General features: G+C 38.8%; 1 protein-coding gene across 1 annotated transcript in view; it reads left to right on the top strand.

The window, feature by feature from the left end:
• Positions 1-8048: 8048 nt before the first annotated feature.
• The window catches only part of palm1a (paralemmin 1a), a 37508-nt gene continuing 35275 nt past the window's right edge, over positions 8049-10281 (top strand). Inside the window, exon 1 of the mRNA XM_053634477.1 lies at positions 8049-9450. The gene's annotated coding sequence lies outside the window, so the exon portion shown is untranslated. The remainder of the gene's footprint in view (positions 9451-10281) is intronic.

Here is a 10281-nt window from a genome sequence, read left to right as displayed (position 1 = left end):
ACATGCGACACTTGAACTTCTCTACCACTCATAGGTTTTTGCACATTATCATTTCATTTGTAAATCAATTTAAAATAAATCCATCAGTGAACGATCGTCAGCTCAGCCAACGTGATATTTGCGAATAACCAAATTGATTAATTTTAAAACATCTCATTTGAATATATTTTGATACATTTATATATAATATTATTTAAACATTTTAAAAACTTTTCCACGGACCCCCTGCAATTACACCACTGACCACTAGGGGTCCGCGGACCACCGGTTGCACTAGACGGTGGAGTACGCAGTGCATAGTGTAAGTGTATAGAACGTCATTTGGGACACAACTTTAGTATTTACTCTCCGAAAGCGTGTTTTCGGAACCGAAGTAACGTAATGAGTTAATGTACTGCATGCAGACCAACTAATCGATCATTCGATTTTCATAATCGATTATTATTGATTTTATCGATTAGTTGTTGCAGCTCTACTAGGAACCAAAGCTAAATTGAAAGGCGATACTTCATCAATAGATTTGTTTCTACCATGGGTATACCTATAAACATTCATCCAAGCATTCATATGAATATGTCCTTAACACAAGCAAACTATCACATATCACAACTTCGGAAAACCTAGTGCTTAATTAAACTGCGTATATAATAACACACGCCATGATTTTTTTCTCTTTTTTTTTTTTTTTTTTGTCATGCCCTTAATAGATTAGGAACAATAATAGACATAGTACATTTTTATGTTCTCACCATTTCTGAGCACTGGTATTGAAAATGGTGGTATGTTGTATAGCCAATTATCAGCACAAACCTTCTCTGATGATTCATCAAATGTACCAGGTTATTCATGATGTTGTGGTGATGATTGTACATTGCTTAAAAAATATGAAAGGGCATATCGTAAAATCAATAACGGTATGGTGTGATGCTGTTACCAAACCGAATTTCATTATTTTCCTATAATAACACACCCTTAAGTGTTTTTTTTATTACACTTGTTTATTTCTCAAAGAATGACACCTATTTTTGATTCTCATATTTATCATATACCTTCCTGTTTATTGATTTAAAGCTAGTAATATCTCATCTAAATATAGAAATAAATGGGTATTATAACTAAACAGGTCGATAATTAGAGCTAAGGAGATGGAAAGGTCATGAAGCACCCCTGACACTTATTCCTGGTCCTTATAGGTTAAGGGTTAAAGGGTTCAATCATTTTAGCAGTGTTTCACCTAAAGTAGCAAATACACTCACCATCCACGTTAACATCCACATCGAACCTTGAAGTGGATGCGCTACAACAGCAGAAGACCACATCAGCTTTCTCTCTTGTCAGCCAAGAACAGGAATCTGAGATTACAGTGGGCAGAAGCTCATTGAAACTGGACAGGTGAAGAATGGAAATACGTGGCCAATCTTCAGCTGCCTATAGTGTTAGTGCGCCTGTAGGCTCGTGTTTTTATCTGACTGGAGTATAACGTAATGTTGACTTCTGCTGTTATAGCCCAACCACCTCAAGTTTCCATGTGTTGTGCATTCTGAGATGCTTTTCTGCTCAACATGGATGTACAGAATGATTATTTGAGTTACCAGTCTGGCCATTGTCCTCTGATCTCTCTCATCAACCAGGCATTTCTGTCAGTGTGTGAAATTCCCAGTTGATCAGCCGTTTCTGAAAAACTCAAACCAGCCCATCTGGTACCAACCAGTCACTGAGATCACATTTGTTCCCCCATTCTGATGTTTGATGTGAATAATAACTGAAGCTCTTGACCTGTAACTGCACGATATTATACACTGCGCTGCTGCCACATGATTGGCTGATTGTATAATTGCATGAGCAGGTGTTCCTATTAAAGTAGCCAGTAAGTGTATGTGGGATGCAGTTTTAGATATAGAACTTTTGAACATACTGTATATGTCCTAGTATGAGCTATGTCATCAAATATACAGAATTTTATAGTCTATTAATATTCATAGCAAAGCATGACATTTAAGCATAAGTGCTGTTTGTATTCTGTCCTCGTATAGCACTATAGCTTTATGGGTGCTGAATGTGGACGGGGGATTCGGTGCAGTTTACGCACATTCCGAGCTCAATGAGTGACTGCACTGTGCTCTTTCAGCAGATATGAAGACTCGGTTAGGTACTGGGCATCGTTACGAAGCCCACCTGAACTCCCTCCTACATTTGTGAGACTGTTGTTCTTTACATCCTTCACACTTTACAAACGCCCCCTCGATACTCCACAGTCAGTCCATAATGTACTTTTCCTTTATTTATTTGATTCCTTCCAGGCAAACGGGGCTCTAGCTGTTGCCATGGCATCCGGGTGCTGAACAGTATGAAGCGATTTATCATTTTAATAAGAAGAATGTGAGGGACAGGCTGAGCAGGGGCTTTAAAATCACACTCAGAGAGACAGGCAACACATGCCACCGTACTAAGGCGTGTATTTAGACGAGGCTACAGTAAAACGCCTACACTAACTTCCTGAACACGCACTAATCTGTTCTGTGAATATTTCATAAGGCTGGGAATTTTGTGTGATCACAAGAGATATCAGCATGAAAGTAATTTTTTTTTTTTTAGGTACATTTTTAGGTACTTTCATTAAAATCCCTACATTTCATATGATCCTGAATGCGCCTTTACCGGCTGATTTGAATCAGTACATGTCTAACAGTCTTTTTCATTTTGATTGCAGAATTAATAAGCTGATTCTGCAGATTTCAGTTCAACCTCAGTGCTGAGACATTGAAAGCCAATCAGATCGAATGTAGGTTATGATGGATGTGACTGCATCGACCAGCCTGAATTCCCTCTTTAGGGCAAAGCAGAATGGAAGGAGCATGTTGGCGATGACATTTTCACTCTCTTCTCATTCCCAATTCACTCAGTCTGATTAAATTTTAAAAAGCTTTAATTAAGGGTCCTTTGATTTCCTGGCTACCTCTCTGTCTCTCTCTCATCATCTCGAATGTCGAGCATTTTAAAAGCTTTTTGCATTTATGAAGTGGTAATTAAGGTAAGTAATATAATGATAATGTGTAAAAAAAAAAAAAAAAAAAGTGGTTACATCTGAAAGTTGTCTTCCATCCGTCCATCTTCCATACCGCTTATCCTACAACCCCTGGCAAAAAGGATGGAATCACCACACTGATGCTCGGACGGGTTTTTTTTTTTACTTTTTTTCCGTAGCAAATAAACAAAGTTAATGGCATATTTATTTCCAGCTTAAGTAGAGGAAAAAATTATGGAATCACTCAATGTTGAGGAAAAACTTATGGAATCATCATCATCAACAACAACAACAACAACAACAAAATCACAATTAGTACTTTGTTGCTCCTTCTTAGGCTTTTATGACGGCCTGAATTCTTTTCCACATTAAAATATAGTTATTTCCACCAAAATGTTCATTGAATTGATCTGCCTTTCCTGAAGAAAAGCTTTAACACTCTTTGCTCTATGGCAAGATGCATTATCGTCCTGAAAAATGACTTCATGACATCACCAAACCTATTTTCTATTGATGGAATAAGAAATGTATCCAAAATTTCAGTGTACATTTCAGTGTACATTTGTGCATTGACTGTTGCGGTCTCCTTTACCTGGTCCTTTACCTGACGTGCAACGCCATATCATAAATGAGTGGGGAAAATTGATTGTTTTCTATCCTTCTATCCGTTTATACCCTTCCCATTTTGTTTATACCTGCACCAAATTGTAGACACAGCTGGCTGGGAACGACCGACATGTTTTGCCACACTTCGTGATGGATTTCCTTCTTGAAGGAGTTTTATAATCCTTTCCATTGTTTCAACTGACGACTCACGTGTTGGGGCTAGGTTTCCTTTCGAAAAGTCCAAGGTTAAGGTCCGTAAGCACTCTCTTTTAACTCCGGAATAATTTGAATTTTTAGACTTGTGCTGGTATTTGTTTTAGGTGATTCCATCATTTTTTTTCCCTCTACTTGATCTGGAAAAAAAAAAAAAACAACCTCATTCATTAAAATCATTTAATTATAATTTGTTCGGGTCATCCTGCAATTCTTTTCGAATGTCTGCTGGCGTTCTCTCTTACTGTTGTGCATCCAGAGATAGTCGTTATTGAATAAACAACTAACAAACAAAAGGCAGGAAAAGAACCCAGTACTAGGAAAGAAACTAAAACTAAAGACTAGACCAAGGTAAGACAAGGCAAGGCTAGGCTAGGCTAGGCTCATCAACACAAAAGCTACTCACAGTGCAAACACAACATATTGCACAGCAATCAAGGAGGGAAATTTAAATAGGGGAACACAAAACAGGTGTGCACAAACACAGAAGGGAGTGAAGTATAGTATTCATAGCAACAACTCAATTCAATTCGATTTGTATAGCGCTTTTAACAATGTCTCAAAGCAGCGTTACAGAAATATATAAACACCGGATACAGATTTTAAGTGTGTGAATTTATCCCTATTGAGCGAGCCGGTGGAGACGGGGGCGAGGAAAAACTCCTTAAGATGATGTGAGGAAGAAACCTTGAGAGGAACCAGACTCAGAAGGGAACCCGTCCTCATCTGGGTAACGACGGTGTTCCCTAATAGCAGTGGGCTCTTTCAGCAGGATAATGCGTCTTGTCACACTGACACATGACAAAGAGTTCAAAGTGTTGACTCGGCCTCCAAATTCCTCAGATCTGAATCCGATCGAGCGTCTGTAGAATGTGCCGGACAAACAAGTCCGATCCACGGGGGCCGCACCTCGCAACTTACAGGACTTAAAGGATCCGCTGCTAACGTCTTGTTGCCAGATCCCACAGCACACCTTCAGAGGTCTTCTGGAGTCCATTATTCGACAGTCAGAGCTGTTTTGGCAGCACAATATGAGGCAGGTGGTTTTAATGTTATGGCTGTCTGGTGTATATGTATATAGCATCTCAAGTCAAGTAAAGTGGCTTTTATTGTCATTTCAACCATATACAGCTGGTATGGTACACACTGAAACGAAACCACGTTCCTCCAGGACCACGGTGCTACACAAAACAACACACTAACCACATGAGATGACAGAGAACTAAATAAGATCTACTCCTTTTTCCCCCTATCAATTTATACTATATATGTTTACACTTATGATTATATTATATTTGTTCATATTTATAAGTCAAAAGACGTTATGTGTAAATCTGTCACGAGCGTGTTTGCATGAACTGGCTTGCTGTCCTGATAATATAACTGCCAAAGGTTATAGCAGGATGGACTTGGCAGCTTGGGTTCAATAAAAATGCCTCAGTCTGAGTGGGCAGCACATTGTGTGCCTCTGGCTGCATTACAGATCCAGTAAAAGAATCACCATGGAATAATCCAGCATTTTGTTATGTGTGTGTCACGCTGACTCCAGGCAGATGCCTACTGGAAGCACAAGGGCAAATATTCTATTTAGCATTATGGTAATTTCCCAAATTTGAACGGAGGGCTGTACGTATCAAAAAGAGTGCTATGGTCCCCATAGAGTATAGATGATATGTGCTGGAGCAAAGATTAATTAAACACAACACAAATGTCTCTCTACATCCTACTGTACGTGGGATTATTTTCACAATACTTTACGGATGAGGACATATTCTTGTAACGTAACCTTAGACGTGATTCATTCGGCCTGACACACTAAGATGCCCATTTGTGATGTTATCCAGAGCTGGACCACAAGGCCACGCCCCTTTTTCTCTGCCTCTTTGTGTCTCGATGAGTGAGAGAGTCCCCTGAGAGAGAGAGAGAGAGAGAGAGAGAGAGAGAGCTGGCAACGTTCCAGCATTCTGCACCACCACCAACATTCCCACTGATCAGAGCAAATGGAGAAAAACATGTTCAGTCACCATGGCAACTGGCAGGCAGGCGCAGAATTGTGTGTGTTTGCTGTGTGCATGCGATCTGTTAAAAGAATCTCTGCAGAGGAAACCGGTTAAAGGAGGATGGGAGAGTGTGAGAGCATTGCTGCTAGACAGGGAGAGCATTATATGGAGCCTACAGCGGGGGATCTCAAACCCGTTGCTGCCAAGAACCCTTTCTAGCTGAAATAAATCTACGGGCGTATGTGTGATTTATGAAAATAATCCACATAGTAAAACAATACATGTATTAGTCAATAGTGTATCAGCATATGTATATATTTAAACCATCAGGCGTTGTTTTTTTAAAATTATTTTTTATTTTTTTAAATAAACCCAAACCGATTAGACTGTATTCAAAATTGTAATATTATATTATATTATATTATATTATATTATATTATATTATATTATATTATATTAACAACACTCTTTCTAATTTTATTGGAATTGCAGTTAGATTCAAGTTGATATTATGAAATTCAAGTGACCACATAATTATTTTTTATAACTAAGCTATAACAAATACATAGGTTATAAAACCTATAACCACAATCTCCACTTACTGAAACATTAAAAAAAAAAAAAATAAATAAATCTTGGGAGTCTTAAGGCTCCACTGTAAGAGTCACAGGTCTGCACTATAGAATGATTTGCAGACATCTTTGGATAATGATCATGGATGTCCTGGCGGTTGTGGTCAAGTGGGTTTGTTTATTAAACTTCAGAGCACAAATGGTATAATGGTTCAATACGGTTATCCTCCCCCCCACAAAAGTTTGTACTTTTTCCTTTCCTTGCCTATGTGAATTATTTCTTAAATATATAAGGTAAAGTAAACCTGATTTGTTTTTCATTAGGACATATGTAACATCAACTGCGTTCCTACAAAGTAGCTAAGTATGAGTGTGATGATGTTTGTTCAACACTGCATCTTACCCTGTAGGTGTTATTACAACACTGGGTGTTCACTGAACGCTGTTGGTGCTAACAGTGTGTGTAAAGTTATTCATTGTTCACGGGACCTTTGTGCTGTTTATATTCCACAAAAATCCGACGCCCTTCTATGCATCGTGTCCTGTTATAAACCACTTCATAGTCGTGGTAGGATAAGAGCTGGTTGCATGAGGTATCAATAGGCTGCACTAGTGGAAAAATGTTAAACCTAATACTCTTAAGGGTTCTCTGGGGGAACGATTAAAGATTTATATTTGCACATAAGCAGGATGCTTTTATCTAAAAATAAACCCCCCAAAAACTTGGGGTTAAAGGGGCTTTCTTAAGGATCAGAGCCCGAAACACACCAGGCTTTCCTTTTAAAAAAAGTTTTAGGATAAAAGTCCTTTTCTCACTGATGTACTTCTATAAACATGTCACTAGGTGGCCAAGTATGCACACAATATTTGATTGTGACTGACTGCTTAACCTAACCTAACCTAATCAGCCTAATTCACAATAAGGACTGCAAATGTAGCCCAAGGACATTTCCTTATTGACACTTTTAAGGGAAAAAAGTCACATTTAGAACCCTTAATTCTAGAGGAAACTCTTATACATGATGTAGACCCTTACAAGTATTTCCCTCTTGTAGAGGAATCGAAGTAGAACCTCTTCCAAATGAAGAACTCCTTACTGTGCAAGATACCCTTAAGGAGGCATTTTTCAGACATGTATCTCAAAATAGTACACGCATGAACTGACCAATCTGGCGACCTTGAAATAATTCTGGTCCTGGTCCTTGTCTATCCTGAACAGTGTATTGTTTTCCTTGCTCTAACACACCCACTTGAAGTCAGGAAGGGAAATTAATGAACTGATTGGGTGAATCATGTGTGTTAGAGCAGGGAAAACACTAAAATGTGCAGGACCCCTTGTGTTGCAGGAGCAGTGTTGGGAACCTGTGGTCTAGCTGAGAAGACTAGTGATAAGATCAGTCTTAATTGAAGCCTTCGTTTAATCAACAGCTGCTATTACTGAGGGACTTTATCACATCTACCCATACAAACATGGCCACCTGATTACTGATCATGCATACCTGGACCCAGTTTCACTCACAGTATATAAGGACTCATGGTCATTACAGTCATTGCGAAGTATACACTCTGTGTTTATGTACCAGTCGTTACTAAGCCTTATGTTTAGTCATCTTGTTTCTGGTTTCCTCATCTTTGGCTAGCCCAGTTTATGCTATTCATACAGTATAGTTGGATTATATATATATAGCTCGATCATGTATAGCTGGGTTATGTAAAGTGGGGTTATGTGTATAACTGGTTTATGTATAGCTGGTTTATGTATCGTGGGGTTATGTGTATAGCTGGTTTATGTATAGTGGGGTTATGTATAGCTGGTCTATGTATAGTGGGGTTATGTATAGCTGGTTTATGTATAGCTGGTTTATGTATAGCTGGTTTATGTATATAGCTGGTTTATGTATAGTGGGGTTATGTATAGCTGGTCTATGTATAGCTGGTTTATGTATAGCTGGTTTATGTATAGCTGGTTTATGTATAGTGGGGTTATGTATAGCTGGTCTATGTATAGCTGGTTTATGTATAGCTGGTTTATGTATATAGCTGGTTTATGTATAGTGGGGTTATGTATAGCTGGTTTATGTATAGCAGGGTTATGTATAGCAGGGTTATGTATAGCTGGTTTATGTATAGCTGGTTTATGTATAGCAGGGTTATGTATAGCAGGGTTATGTATAGCTGGTCTATGTATAGCTGGTCTATGTATAGCAGGGTTATGTATAGCTGGTCTATGTATAGCTGGTTTATGTATAGTGGGGTTATGTGTATAGCTGGTTTATGTATAGCTGGTTTATGTATAGCAGGGTTATGTATAGCAGGGTTATGTATAGCTGGTTTATGTATAGCTGGTTTATGTATAGCTGGTTTATGTATAGTGGGGTTATGTGTATATCTGGTTTATGTATAGCTGGTTTATGTATAGTGGGGTTATGTGTATAGCTGGTTTATGTATAGTGGGGTTATGTGTATAGCGGGGTTATGTATAATGGGGTTATGTGTATAGCTGGTTTATGTATAGCTGGTTTATGTATTATGTGTATAGTTGGTTTATGTACAGTATGATTGGATTATATATAGCTCGATCATGTATAGCTGGATCATGCTTTCTAAACCTACAGAATGCTCGGTGAAACGGAATCAGAATAAATGTCTAAGGCTTCTCCGAAACCCATTCCCCATCCACGAGAGGGCGGTAAAGATGTACCTCTCTTTTCATCACCTGGGCGGATGAAAATAGCCTGAAATATCCATCCACCCTGAAGTCCTCACACCCCGACAAAAGGGGACAGGACCAACTGGATTAGGCAATGAGGAGTGCTCGACACGGAATCATCTCATTTCGGCTCAGTTCTGTCCAGATTAAAAGGATCTGATCAGGGTGCTGTGTCAGGGCAGCAGATACTGAGAAGACGGAGAGGAGACCGAGAACTGAATTGATGTCGTAGCGCATTTCATAAAAGAAACAGAAGAAACCGCATCAGTAAAAGCCACAGTTACACGCGGACAGGACCTGGGGGACGATTTCTCACACTCTAGCGTGAGTCTTTATATTTATTATTATTATTATTATTATTATTATTATTATTATTATTATTATTTTTTTTTATGATTATCATTTGCTTTGCATGTGCATATCCTGTGTTGGCCCTTTGAACGAGTTTCCTTCCCGATGCCACACCTGCAGATAGCGCTTTATCCTCTCATCCATGATGCGTTCCAGCTGTGGCGGCTCGCGCGCGTGCACTGCGCTTTATTTGATATGAACGAATGTGGAAAGGTTGTTCGTGTTTCGTTTTATTTGGAGCTTCTTTTCATTTTTAAAGTGTCAGTGGCCAGGAATGTGCAGATTGGAAAATAAATAAATAAATAATAGCGTCCAGATGCGATCATGCAGATGTGCGCACGCATTACACGCAGCTACAGAACCTCATAATAAATCAATATAACAATAATAATAATTTTTTTAAAAGAGTTTTTTCTTCTATGAGATGTCATATATTTGACTTCTGGATCAAAATGCATGTATGCATGCATGCCTTTCATTCTCCTAGATGTTGTGCATGGCCTACAGGACAGTACTGACCTAATGCGGTATTATTAGTATTATTATTATTTTTTTTTTACCACAGTACTGGTGTTATTTTGGTGGTGCATTAGTGTGTAGCCCGGAATAACGGTTCAGGAGTCCTACTGCATGCAATCCACACATGCACACGTCTTTGACATTAAGGAGCATGCTGGCGAATGAACAGGTTTCATGATGTCCCTTCATCATCATCATTATTATTGTCACCTTTATCATGGCTGTCTGTCTTAATGTTCTGAAAATACATCCATGGCCCCATGAGTGTGGTCTCTATACTGTGTG

The sequence above is a fragment of the Ictalurus furcatus genome, chromosome 10 (genome assembly GCF_023375685.1).
Source record: "Ictalurus furcatus strain D&B chromosome 10, Billie_1.0, whole genome shotgun sequence".
Lineage (NCBI taxonomy): Eukaryota > Metazoa > Chordata > Actinopteri > Siluriformes > Ictaluridae > Ictalurus > Ictalurus furcatus.
This window is presented reverse-complemented; position numbering and strand designations above follow the sequence as displayed.